A 14590-nucleotide genomic window follows, 5' to 3' on the forward strand; every position below is an offset into this window, starting at 1 on the left:
GAGAAACATTTACCGCCTTCTTTTTGTATTCCAAATGAAAAAATAAGGGCACTGAAGTGAAAGACACGATTTCGCTTTTGTTGGAAATTCTGTATCGTACACCTCGTTCAAAAAAATTGTTTCAGTGGTTTCGAGAAGGAAATTTCAACCTTAGAGATGATGAGAGTCAAAACTGGCGTAGTTTTTTCGATCTGGGATTCGACAGTTGCCCCAAAGATGGCAAAATAGATGATTACTTTGTTGTTGGAGTTTAGTTTTGTTTTTCCGTCAGTTAAACACTTATTTAGACGAAAAAGGGCGACGAACTTTCTCATAATAAGTATACGTAATATTTATTTTAATAATAATAATCAATAATTGGTACTTTTATATACGAAATATATAAAATGTATAAAAATAATAACGATCACAACTCTACTTTAATTTATGTTCAATATTAAACTGAATAAGACGTTAAGGAAGAGAATAACTCAAGTGAAGTAGAATTAACATCAGCCGACAATGTGGAAGCGCGAAGCTTACTTATTTAAATTTATTACTCAAAATATTACAGATGAAATGCACATTGGACTTTCCATTTTATTTCCCGACAGACTCTTGACGTCTACTTATTAACAATAAAAACAAAATTGTTTTCTTGTAATATTTTGAACGAAAATCGTGACCCTTGTTAGAATTAAATCGAGTTAATACTCGAACAATAAACTACCGACATCAATAAGAACAATGTATTGAAGATATCCTTTTGTGTGAAAAAAAAAATGTTCATTCATCATTAGTCGAGTTTTTCCGCCTATGCATAAACCATGCAATCCTCTTTCACAATTTATGAATAGGTGTATTTTGGATGTATCGACCTACATGGCCTCCACCTATCATCTACAGATAAAGGATAAAAGATTAATGCGTGCAGTTTTACAAAGCGGCTCCCTTATCGTAAAAATAGTAGGTCGTTAAAAAATCCGTCCGATGTTTTGTTGGCCGCAACGTTTTTCCGTGTAAAAAGGAAAACAAGACTGTTACATGTTAACCCAGCAGTAGGGTCGTGGGGTGAAATGGTGAAATGGTGCCCTGTAGGCAGCATTATCGGATTGGCACTTTATGTTTCCTGTTCACCGCAAGCTTTCATATCAAACACCACTGCAGCCCATGGATATTTTCGGTCCTTATCGAAAGTGACATAATCTACACCCTTTGTCAATTACTTGAGGTATTTCGGTTCCTGCATTTTTTGCACCGTATTTGTTCATAACCCATTTTTTGCTTGGCTCGTGGGCATTAAAAGATGGAAGATGGAAGCTCTTAAATCCGATTGATAACGTGCCAGGTTGCCCGAAATGCGCCAACGGATGAAAGAATATGAATAATATTAATAAAATTATCGATTATGGATTTGCTGCGCTACCTTTTAAGCTCAACAAACCAGCAAACATTTGCTTAAGCTCACAATTATAAAATATGCATGACAAAGAATTTATTTGTGCAAAAAATTTACCCGTGTGCTATTTAAGCCCTTTTATTTTTTACAGGTAACTGAGTTGCGAAACAATGGGTGAGTATGGGGTCGTATTTTCGCAAATGCATATCAAATATTTAGAGTGGGCCTCGTGTTCATGCGAAGCTTTGTTAAAACAGCGATATATCTTTCTACATTCGTTTCTCCGCATAAAGTTTGACCTAATATACCTACTTTCTCCTGCTCATGAAACACTATTTGAGTCCGGGAATAATATTTTACGAAATTCTCCAAAGAACAATATTTACGTTGCTGGTAAGGCCCGGAAACTATCCCGAGTTAGAGCAACCGTTGGCAAAGGATGAAATAAAAATTTATATTTATCAAGGAGCAAGATTCGTTTTTACAGCTTTTTGAACTACTGCATTCGGGTTCATTGAATTTGAAATGCAAAAAACAAAATCAGATGTTCTGCTGTCGGGGGACCTATAACTTTTGATGCGAAATGTTCACTTTTTTTCATGGGTTGTTTTTTGTTAATGCAGCAGTATTTTTTTATCGAATTTACATGAATCGACTGATTGGAAACCTGAATCTACAATAAAACTGAAATTTCATATAGCTTTTAATGTTTTACTTTGTTGAAAACATTTTCGAATATGCACTAAATTAGTTCTAAAGCGAAACTGTAGCAACACAATTTTTAAAAGTGTGTTTGTAAAACGGCACTAGTTACAATTAACTACATTTCTATACCGGATTTTATTTTTACAAAAGGAGGAAGAGTTATACACAAATTTTGTTCTTTTAATTACAAAAGATCTATATATATATATAACGTTATAAATTTTATTAAAGTAGTATTTTCCTGTGTATATGAAAGTGGTGAAGGTTTATGTAGGATAAAATAATCTGTCTGACAAGAAGGAAAGTACATTTTTAGATATCCTTGTCAGTAGGATCATTTTCCGAAATAGTAGACGTGATCCTGTGTCAGATTTTTATTGTTAGAATAGTTGGCCTTAGGAGCATTTCTCCCTGAAGATTTGTAAAAGATTCAAGGGGGGATTTTAGTCTTATGGTGCAATTTGTTTCCAGTTTCTCACGTGCTGCATAGTAATTTACCTTAAATTGCAATTTTCTGCATTCTAACAGCTTCCTTCCCCAGAATGCGGGTCGACTCGCTAAAACGTCGGGCACCGTCAATACAACCCTCTCGTTACAAATGATGGATTGTTCCGTACGAGGTGGATGCAACTCCAAGGAATTTTTCATTTTAACTGTCCAAGTCTGGTTATCACTCCATGAAATGCACATTCATTATGTTTAATCGGGATCTGGTTTAAAATCCATTAATTTTCCGTAACAACGTTTCATGTCAGCACGAGATGTGCTCCAAGTGTAACATTATTTCAATTTTCTGACCAAAAATAAATTTCACTCATTTTAATCTAAAGCTCCACCACTAAAATCGATATTATTATATGCAAGCATTTATGCCTGAAAGAAATCAGAAAATCTAAAAAGTTTTTAAATAAAAAAGTACAGTTTAAAATAATACTGAACTGTGAAATCCTTTTGGGTCGGATCAGCTTTCGCAGTCCTTTCACATCCTCTAATTATAATATAATTTTGTTTGGTCGGCTTTCGGGAAATTGAAGAACAAATTATCTAGTATAATCAGCTTCCTGGGGAAAGACCTTGGTCTTGTCCTTAAAGGGTTACTGTCCTTAATCAAAGGGTTATTATCCTTAACGGTTTACAACCCAGAAAATTAAAAGATTCCTCGATTGATCCAGACGCCTCCAACACTAAAGTAACTAAACTAATAAACCCATCAATCATTTTGATCCAATAGAACTATGGGATTTTTAACCTGTAAACATTTTAGATAAACGAAATTAAATTGAATTTGCGTTCTAAAACAGATTGTATATTTATGTTAAAATATCCTGAAATAATGCACTATTGAGGCTCATAAGCAATTAAAAATACGTATTGCATGTTAGCAGATTAAAATTAGATATGTGTAATTAATAACATAATTTTCATAGAGCGGCGATTCTGTTCGTTCCAAAATACGTTAATATCCATTCATTTAATGGATGAACGTATTATTAGACCGAAAACAGTTCAACGAGTATGGCTTAATAATTACAATTTGTGTTAATATTTTGCCATTGGGTTAATTGTAAAATGGTCCCCCCTACAAAATTATTTGCTGACCTACACTCGTATATAATGCGTGCTGATAACAATGCGACAGTGGTTTCCTTTAACAAATTCGATTGTCGAATTAATAGTTGTGTTATTGTTAATATTCGAATTTAATTAGAGAGCTGTAAAGGTAGAAGGTTGTCTAATTGGTGGAGGACAAGAAAATATTGCAGTAATAAATTGGTAAATGGGGCTGAATTAAAATTTATGTTCAGCCTGTCAGAATGCTATTCTTTGTGATTTGTACAAGCACTAATAATTTTAATAACTTGATTAAATTATTAAATTAATTATTCTAGAAGCTTGTAACTGCTGAAGAACAAAATTTGCATTCTCCTTTAGTAAAACTACCAAAGTTAAACTTTGCAAAGATAATTTTGTAATTGTAATTGGAATATTTGATTTGATAATAAAATTAATTTAATTTAATCAAAGGAAGAAAATCTAATATTATATTATGTAAGTAAGTAAAGTGCAGCATCTGACACAACAATCTAAATCTAATACCTTTAATGTGTTTGCATTCAGTTTTCTAAAAAGTTTAAATGCCAAGGTTCACTTCAACCAAAGCTTAAGTATTTACTATAATAAAAAGTAAAATAAAAAAGGTTTCACGCGAACTGAAAGCATTTTTCGGAGCGAAATAATTTTTCAGTAACGATAAATGTACTGTTGGTTTAAGCACGTATAGGATATATTGATTCGAAAGCAGTTTAGAACCATTTTCCTTTTTCTTATTAGATTCTGTAAGAAATATCTATGTACATCCCAAAAGCATTATTCTTTGTACTGTCCAAATTGTCACAAAAGGTCTGTTACCTTGCAATATATTTGTCTGTTACAGAGTCCATGTATCGGATCATCCATTGCAGGTATTATCACATTATTTTTCTTTTACGGGAAATTCCTTTCTGGACAAAGATAAATTGGTTTCTGCCACGTCAATACTTACATAATTCAGGGGGATGAAATAAAAAGCGGTTCGATTAAAAATTGTCTGTCAAAAGCAATCAATAATGGTTATGAACATTTTTTATTAACCATTTAATGTATTCTCTTGTTAAAATTGACATTATAATTTAATTCCAAATTGTAATATGTTAGTATATTTCCTGTGGCGTCCATCAAAATTATATGATGGTTATTAAAAGTTCGTATTGGATATTTGCTGTCCCGGAAATAAAATTGGAGTATCGTAATTTTCAATAAATGTAGGTTATGTGTGTATATTTATATCATTTAATTTGAAATATAATAAACGCATACACCGAACCAATCATTTTATTCGATTTAAATCTGAATATTATATTTATTACTGCGGTAAACATATCGAGTTCAATATTACAGTTAGTTAGAGGCTCAATAAATTCATGGCTAATTCGGCGAAAATGTTTCATTCGCAAGCAAAAGATCCGAATGAAATGTTAAGTGGTATATTATTCTTACAGTCCCGTTCCGACGTAATAACCCTTAATTACGGGCGAAATTTGCGACAATTTATTAAATTAAATGCCGTATCTTAACCCAGATTGCAACCAATTTCGAAACATATAAAATATTACAGGTTATATGTGGACCCAACAATTCGTTTCAGCGACAATAACGGCAAAATGTATTCAGACGAACATCAATATATCTCTCGTTAAAATAAGAGGCGGTTTCTTTCCGAGCACGGCGTTCTCTTTAAATCGACGTCGCACCTTTTCGAAATGGAGATGTATAAAAAATGAGGTGAATGACAATTTTTTTTGGGATACGTGGAGCTCTCACGTTTTCTGGTCGATGCATTCCTTATCGGTTTCTAATGTCAGGGGACCATTTTTATACAAGTATCAAGTTTTATTACTTTACAAATTTAACGATTCAATTTTGATAAGTCGAATTTTTAGAGAGATTTTCGATATATTTTAATCACAAAATTTATGAGAGATAATTTCAAAAAGCTATTTTAAGAAAACACCTTTGAAAGAAAACAAACAAATTGACATCACAAAATTGATCTTACTCTAAAGAGCGGTCACATTAGTCTCTCCAGTGGCTGATGAAATGTCTTAAAGGAAAATATAATGATAGAAATCCACGGTATTTTTATTACAAAAACCTTATTTGAAATAAGTGAATATTCTTTTATAATGTGGTTAGTTTAAAACAAGGACATATTCCCGTGCAGTATTGAATGAAAATTGAAATCCGATACACTATTAGAAATAATCATACTAGTCCATTTGTTCAACATAAATTAGATTTTAAATCCCTTTGAAAATCCTGACTCCCATAAATTTTATTTTCCAATCGGTTTATATCGGGTTGATGTGTTTAATGTTTGAAAAACAGGAAAAATAGGATATTTTGTGACAGTGTCATTTTGCAATGGAGTATAGAGTTTCACCTTGAGGTTGATTTTCCACCTTTCAATTCATTTATTCTTTAAAGTCGGAACTGAAAACTGTAATACTTAAAACTTGATACCAGTACACAGTTGGCTGGTAAATCCCATTTTCATAAATCCTACCCAAGTGAGACTTGAACCGTACCTCGCGTTCTAGTATTTCTATTTACAAGCCGCGTTTATTGATGGAAGCTTTGAAATATTACCTCTTGTCAATACCTATTTGGTAGTTGACGGGTGCATTTGTTACATTGTAATATTTTGTGGCAATGCCGAGAGAAATGCGAACTTACATAGTAATAATTTACATATTGATTTACTGTTGTTGACACACATGTTAATAATCATCAACTAAAATATAATATTTAATTCAATTACGAAATCCTCCGGTGTTACTTGACAATTTCAAAAGCGCTTAATAAGCCCCTTTATTTTATTCTGTTTTTGTCCGGACTCGGTTCTGGCACATTAATTAAAAAAATACTTTTGAACGGAGATGGTCTTGTTTATACAATTTATTAAAAGTGTGTCTTGTGGCGGAAATTAAGCCTCCACTCGAATCATTATCCGAACGCGCGATGGCGATAACGGGGAGACGTTGAATTTTTGCGTTCTTGAATGAAAATAATTTTATCTTGGATCTACTCGAAGCATAATCCTGGAAAAGTTCCTTCAATGGTTTTTCCTCAATTTTAAAATCAATTGGAAAACACTTAGGCCTGATTTAAGGCGAGATGTAATATGGATCAATATGATAAATGAACTATAAAAAAATTTAATTTCGGAGTGGAAGCGACGATAAAAGAAATCTGTTTAATTCACGTTTGGACGTGAACTTGACATTTTTCGGTTATTTAGAGAAATTAAATGTTTTGTACCGCATGACGTCTAACTAAGTAACGATCTGCGGTGGTCTGACCTTAGAAAATAAAAAAAAAAAATGTTTCGGCTTCGATAATATTCTAATCACGTTTAAATTCGTCGATATTTTTTGATCTGAAATTATAACTTGTATTCTTCATTTGTGCAATTATTTAAGGATAAGAGTTAAATTAAAAACTGCAAAAAGCCAATTTTCATTTTGAATAAAAATTGGAATCTTTTAGAAGGATTTTCTTGATGCATCGAGGAAAAAACGAATTAGAAGACAAACTTTACGACCTGTAAAACGTACATTTTATAGAAGCACGTTTTACAAAATAGCAAAATTTTATTAATAATATCCTACCACCATATTATTATGTAAATGTGTTTTATTTACATTTTATTTTAACAACACATTTGACATGCGGTTTTGTGATAACCATTAAACACATTTAAATTACCGTGTTGTTGGCTTGTTTAATCAATTCTAATATGTGCGGCATTTGACGCCGAAATTTCAACTTCATTTAGTCATTGTAACGGACGCAGCGGTCTACTAATGTCTGCAAATGACATCAAAGCGGTTAAATAAAGTACGCACGGCACTGTTTTTGGGAACTTTATACCCGACCATCGCCGATGTCTCCCCATTGATAAATTGAGGGAGATCAAAAAAAGTCGTAGATTTTCGCTTTGATTTAGAGAATCATTTGATGTGAGTGGTGCTGATAAACATTTAATTGTCTCTTTGATTTTGCATTTTACGTTAGCTGTACATTTGATTCTTTAATTCGAAACAATGGACGTTAAAAAGAGATTACATTTGTTTTCGTTGGAAAATTATCTGAAAAGCTGGATGCATCAAAAACACGCAGTTTGTCCTGGAAACGTTTAACTGAAATCATATAAAAAGGAAATAAAACAGATATTATAGTGTTTAAATTTATAAATCTGTTTTTATCCCATTTATAGGTTAAAAATGACAGATATATGAACAGTAATATGTCGCAATCTCCACAAAACTATCAAAAAGGGAACATAATAGCTCAAAAGGGAACGTGAACAATAAGATAAAGAGTATTTGTATCTCACAGTTCCCATTTTTATCCTAGCTACAATAAAAAAATACATGATATTTAAGAAATTCAATACATTTAATATAAAGAATATAAATAAGAAATGAATAAATAAATATGATTGTAAGAAATAAATACTCCTTTTGGGAATAATAAACCATAAAACATTTTCATATTTCACTTGCATTAAAAATAAAACTCCTTATCGTTTTTCAATGCTAAACATATGGATTTATCGAAGAATTAAACCATAAAATAACAAAGAAATGAAAATATTAATAAATGTTTCATTGTCGTTCGTTCGTAAGTACAATAAAAGTGTTTCAAATGTTCTGGCAATAAACTGAAATTGCACCTCCAGACACATTTAAAATTTCCTACAAAATATTAACCACTTCGTTTCCGCATCTCTTCATTTTCTATGACGCAAATTAAATTTAAAAGTGACATTCCGTGTTAGCTTTGTTGTGTTTTACCACCGTCAAGACTTCACCCATTTAAATTACTTAAATAGATTTATGATTTTACGGTTTATACTTTCGCATTTGTAGAAATTATTTTCTGAATTCAAACATTTAACGACTGATATTAGAGCGTTGCGACGGCGAGCGATTAAATGGATTCTAATTAATAGTAAAAAAGGGAATTGTAGGGGTAACATGATAAAATGGTCGAAAAAGGTGCAGGTCTAGCCAAGGGGAAGTTAAATGTCTACAATTTACCTGAACCTTTGCTTCGAATCCATTAATTTTATTTAAAATTAAATTCTGAATTAGCTTCAACAAATCGACAGTTTTCTCAACAGCAAATGTTTCAGGGATAATTTATTTCAGGACGAAACGTGGGGAACAAAGAACGTTTGAGTTTTCGCGTTTCAATTTTAAATTCCTTTGTGGGAGTAGAATCTGACGTAACGACGTAAATCAAGAAACTTCGAATCATATATTGGCATCTCCGATTTATTTTTATATTCAATATTTTTCAATTACGCGCTTTTTATTGCAAACAAGTTATATTGGTTTTGGATTGTATTAAAAGTTTGAAAACGACAAATTGCATTGTCTCAAAACAAGGGTTAAATCTAAATAGCAAATTGCAACAATTTTATCACTGCAGTGAGTTTTCCAGGGTATAATATCGTTTGGGAAAATAAGACTTCCTTTAATTTCCTTTGAATTCAATACACTACTGTCTAAAGTAAAACGATCTGATAAGAATTCAATACGTGCAAATTTCCTGCACTATATTTGTTTTCAATAACAAGATCTGACAATGACTCCATTTGTTAAAAATGAAGCTTTTGTAACTGATTTCCTTTAACTTTGAATATATTATTTCCGCAAATTTACGTTTTATGTTCATTTTACTATTCTTCAATCATCCTTTACCGTTTGAGCTAGTAAATTGTATGCCAGAAGGTCGATTTATTTGATTTTTCACGTTTAACATTTAAATAAGGAAATTTAATTAAAAAGTAAATGGCTAAATTACAGTTTTTATTTCAATTGTAGTCATTTGAAAGTTTTTGCGTGATGGAGGCCGAATGTACATTATCGTTCCAGACTATTTTAAATTATGACCTAACCCATTTATTGTATTCGATGTGGAAATTGCAAACATTTTTCACACACATAAAACTCTTTTATTGAAACCGACTAAAACTAGTCATTTTGGTAATATTGAAATTTTATAAATCCAAAATGTTTGAGGCAATTTTAGTCATTTTTTCGGAGTCGGTGCACCAAACAACAATAAAAATTGAAATTAAACAACATGCCATGGATTAAATGAGCGAAGTTTCGAATATGTGTAAATGGTTTTTGATGATAACAATTTGTGAAATATGATTTTTCTTACATTTGAAATAATGTACCCATTTTTAAAAGTTTTTTATTCAGTGAGTCTAATTACTTATGTGATTTAAATATTGTTGCACGGATTTAAACATACTTATCTAGCCTTTATTAATAATTATGTGCTTTATATTAAAATATTCATAAATTTTATGGTAGTTTTATGCTTTTTAATAATATTTACAGTAAAAACTTTTAATATCTATCATCTCTCATAATACCTTATGTAAAATCGATACACATATTTTTGTAATAAGTCATAAAAAGTCATGGAGTTCATTGAAGTTTGGTTATAAAAGTTGAACAAACAATAATAAAACGTTATATTGTGCATTTCCTATTTTATTACCTGAAGGCCGGGACACCAAAAATAGAAAATTTATTGTTGTTATAAAAGTTGAATCGTCTTCTGTATTTTAATTAATAACAGCTGGTGCAAACAAAATGTATGTCTGTTTTTATTGAACAGAAAACGAAGCATGAATCAGCATGTTTGCTACAAAAGGACCTAGTGTATTTTTTAGAACGCATGTGTGTTGACACTGTTTCAATTTTTCCCTTTTCAGTGTTAAAATTACCTTTCCTGCGTACATGTCGTCATTTAAGAGCAGATATATCCCTCTGGGAACTAAATGCACAATTTAGTGTAAGTATACGTCTCGACGATAATAGTGTGGGATATCTTTTATATTACCACAAATGTCTACGAAAGAACCTAAATAGGCGGAGACATACAGAAAACATTTTCTTTTCTCGGCAGACAAATATATGGAAATTGTAGGCAAACATGCGACATGGAAAATCCCAAATATTTACGAAGACGATGAAAATTCGTACCAGTTTTATTACAATACCGAAATCAAAAACAGTATTCCAGTTACAGTCGTTAAAATTTAAATGAATTGAGGCAATCGTAAAACAAGACAGAAGTGTCACCAGTTTAAAGGAATTTCTCTTTAAATCGATTTTTGTCAAATGTACAAAATGTGTTTTTTTGTAATCCATTGCTGTGAATAATTTTACAATCAAAACTCAATAAATTATGCACTTAATACCCTTCCAGCAATGCTGTCATCTGTATTATTTCCATTTTCCTTAACCGGAACAGGAAATATATTCAAAAGTGAGAAAATCCCCGATACGTAACCTCTAATGACATTTTGATCTCCGCCTAAAATTAAAAATGGAACTGACAGTAGATATGTTTTATTCAACGACGCTTTAGAAAACTTTAAAAACACCTAAATTTATTTCCAGCATGTGAGAGCTTCCAAAAGAGATCCTTTATTTTCGGTTCGCATTATGCATTGCAACTGGGAAATTCCTTTGTTTTCGTTATCAACAATTGAATAAAATGCATGCCATCAATTTAATGCTTTTTAAATGACAATGTTGCGAAATTATTTAAATCTCCGCGTTTCTAATGGATTCCCACTTTTTTCAATAGAAAAAACGCGGCTCCTTTCATTTGGTTAATGGAACTTTCCTAGATAGTAGTCCTTAAATCAGAGTTTTAATCAAATATTAAATTAAAGCAGAAGTATTCCGATAACATCTACATTTTATGCCTTTAATAGTTTCCTATTGTTTGACTTGGTCTGGGTTATTTAAAAATTTTTAAATTCAAATTAACACCTATTATGTACTGGAATTTAAATTAGTATTTATGTCACGTATCTGAGCATTAATTTTTCACGAACTCAGTAGATTTTTATTTTATCATTATTTATTTTATAAATATTCCATATTTATCAAATGCAAAGAGTCAAACAAAAGGTTACAAAAGGTTTACTACAAATTAATAATTAAAGTATTGGACTGAAGAATATTTACAATTTTTGATTAATTGTCGTTATATTTGAATAGTGTACTTTTGTTGTTTATCTGTTGTACTAATTAATATTTGTTTTGCTTTAATTTAATGTTAGTTTTTGTTTATTTTGGGTTTATTAATCGCAACAATTGATTCGGTATTTCAAAATATTTTAGTTATTAAAAAAATCTGACCTAAACGTTAACATATATTAAGAAAACGCCAGCAAATATTTTAAATCATGTTTATTGATATTAATATAATAGATAATTAATATAAAAGATAATGTCATTACCACTTTCAAAACTGTACATTAAGAACACAATAAACTAGATAAAAGCAGCTGTATTCACTGTGAACGACAGGAAATCCATGTTTACAATTTATAGGAATGGGCCTCATGGGTATCGGTTTGGTTATGATTCGAATCCTGGAACGAAATGTCAGTTTTATGTCAAACAATCAAAAAAAAAATATTTTACTTACATTCTCATCATTCGCTAGAAGCTTATCAAGTTTGAGTTGGCATGCTATAAAACAGATAAGTATGATAAGGCAACATTTTCCAAAGGCCCTTCCAAATTCGAGAATCATGTCGGAAACTGAGGGTCGACTTTAACATGTCACGGATTACCTCCAATGATGAGTAACAAAAATTGTTACTATGTTTGATATACATAGCAACCAAAAACAATGCATATATTCAATATTCAAACTGGAAGTAGATTAGGATAGTGACATTAGAAAATAATTCAAGTTTGATATTTGGTTGGTAGCAAGTTGACAGAAATCACGACTTTTTTATCTAGATCATTTTCATCTATAGTTTGAGAAATTTCGTAATAAATTCCTGTAAATAAACAAGTTGTTTCTGTGTTTGATGTTTATAGATTTATTTTTTGGTATGAATTGATGCGGAAGTTTTAATTCCACCGGCTTGTGTCTCATTTTTTTAATTATATTTGCGAGGAACCGGTCTTTAAATACGAAACGTGTATGTGTGAGTTACGAACCCGATTAATTTAATTTGTCCGTTTAATAAACATATTTATACTAATGTACATTCGTACATATACCGTTGTTTGACTTATCGGGAAAACACACAATAATGTTTAGAAGTAAGTTAGTCATTAATATTGAGTGTGTTTGTATAAAAGAGACCTTTGCAATTATCAATATCAGCAATTTGATGAAATGAAATGAATTGGAAATGAAAAGTAAAATGGTAGATGCTAATTATCGATTCACTTTAGCTTAATTATTCCACTTGCTTTTAAACATGCCCGTCAGAACATCATTAATGAATAATTATGTCGTGAACAGAATTTGATCGAACATATTATTATCATATAAGATGTACTGTACATGTTAACAATAAACTAATTTAACTAATTGCTTAGTTAAGTATTCCGAAAAATCAGCCGAGTTTCATAAGTATTAACTTTTGCCTCAAACTTGCGTCGAGCTCTGATAACAATATTACGTTCAAAACTTTTTAAATAACACGTTACGAATTTATATGAAAAACGTTTTGCCTTTATTTTGTCAATAATTTGTTTTGCATTTCGCATACCGTATATGATGTTATTGTGCCACGTTTAAAACAGCAACTACTGAATATAAAATTGGTTATGGAACCACAAATTCACTGTGGATAATTACCTTGCCCAATCAATATAGGTTTTTGTGTTCAAGATTAATAATTTCGAGCTATAAATAATCAGTTTCGCGGTTAAGTGGCGCGACACTAAAGCCAGCAATTAAAAAGCACACCGGCCAGCCAACTATACACAATCAAGTCAGGTTGGTAGCACCGGCAAATAAAAAAGGGGACTCAATAAACAAATTATAAACAGTTCGGTGGCCAATGTGTCGAACGTTTTAGTTTTATTGTCAGACACACAATGGGGGAGTTTCGGTCTTATCGTCAGTTTAACTGTTCACGTTTTGCTATTAGAATCGATATTAAAAGCAATATATTCGTTACGGCGTACGTGATTTCCAATACAAATTGATTTTCGTGGATAATTCTTCAAACGGAAACGATAATCTGATTCTTGTTTTAAAGTGGCGGCCTTTAAAGTGCTGCGGTCACGTCACGAACATCCCAAATTCATTTTACCTCGCGCCCATATTGTCTCGACGAGTTATTAAAAATAAATCACATTTTTTTTATCATTTTCCCTTTTTCAAATACGCGAGTGTACAATGAATTTTGTCGATATTTCTGAAATTTTAAAGCAGCATTCTTCTAAGTGGAAGCTGTAGATACTTTTTTTAATATTTAATCTAGTTTCGTTCATATTATATTTTACAGTTATCAAGGCAAATATATCAAAAAAATAGAAACCAAATCAACGTAACCTCGGAGTGAGTGTTCATTTGAATTTAATCAGCCGATCTTGAATGCGAAGATCGATAAAAAAAAACTTTTACACTCCAGTTCGCCTACCACATATAAACTCCACAGTGTCAACAATCAACTTTGGACATTTTATTTGACTTGAGAATTATGTGTCGGCTTTTTTCGCAAGGACCCAGCTCTCTCCCCCTTGCGACATTAAATGTTTGGGGAATAAAAATTCACCAGTGCTCCTTGAAATATGGCCATGGAAAACGGAACAGTGTTAAGTGCTTTTTGCGATAGGTATAAATTCGTTTATCTCGCGGATCAAAATAAACAAATTGAAAGTCTATGTCCCGAGTAGTTCGCAGTACGCTCTTTTGTGTTTAATCGATTCATCATTGTATGATATTTATTACGCATATCACTTGTCAAAACTGGAATGGGGCGTGCTGATGACATTCATTTCAGATCGATTAATCGCTTTTAAAACGTATTGTGTTGCAAGGAACAAGGTTAATATGTGCTAATTATTGACACCTTATTAATATTCGCTCGTTGCGTTTTCCAGGTTTATA

The 14590-nt window shown here is 31.4% G+C and overlaps 1 protein-coding gene across 2 annotated transcripts in view; it reads left to right on the forward strand.

The window, feature by feature from the left end:
* LOC109609133 (nephrin-like) overlaps window positions 1-14590 on the forward strand; it is a 199636-nt gene that overhangs the window by 17505 nt on the left and 167541 nt on the right. The window contains exon 3 of one of the 2 annotated variants that reach the window (XM_049961438.1): window positions 1530-1552. The exons of the other annotated variant lie outside the window; for it this stretch is intronic. The gene's annotated coding sequence lies outside the window, so the exon portion shown is untranslated. The remainder of the gene's footprint in view (window positions 1-1529; window positions 1553-14590) is intronic. 2 annotated transcript variants of the gene reach the window in all.

The sequence above is a fragment of the Aethina tumida genome, chromosome 1 (assembly GCF_024364675.1).
Source record: "Aethina tumida isolate Nest 87 chromosome 1, icAetTumi1.1, whole genome shotgun sequence".
NCBI lineage: Eukaryota > Metazoa > Arthropoda > Insecta > Coleoptera > Nitidulidae > Aethina > Aethina tumida.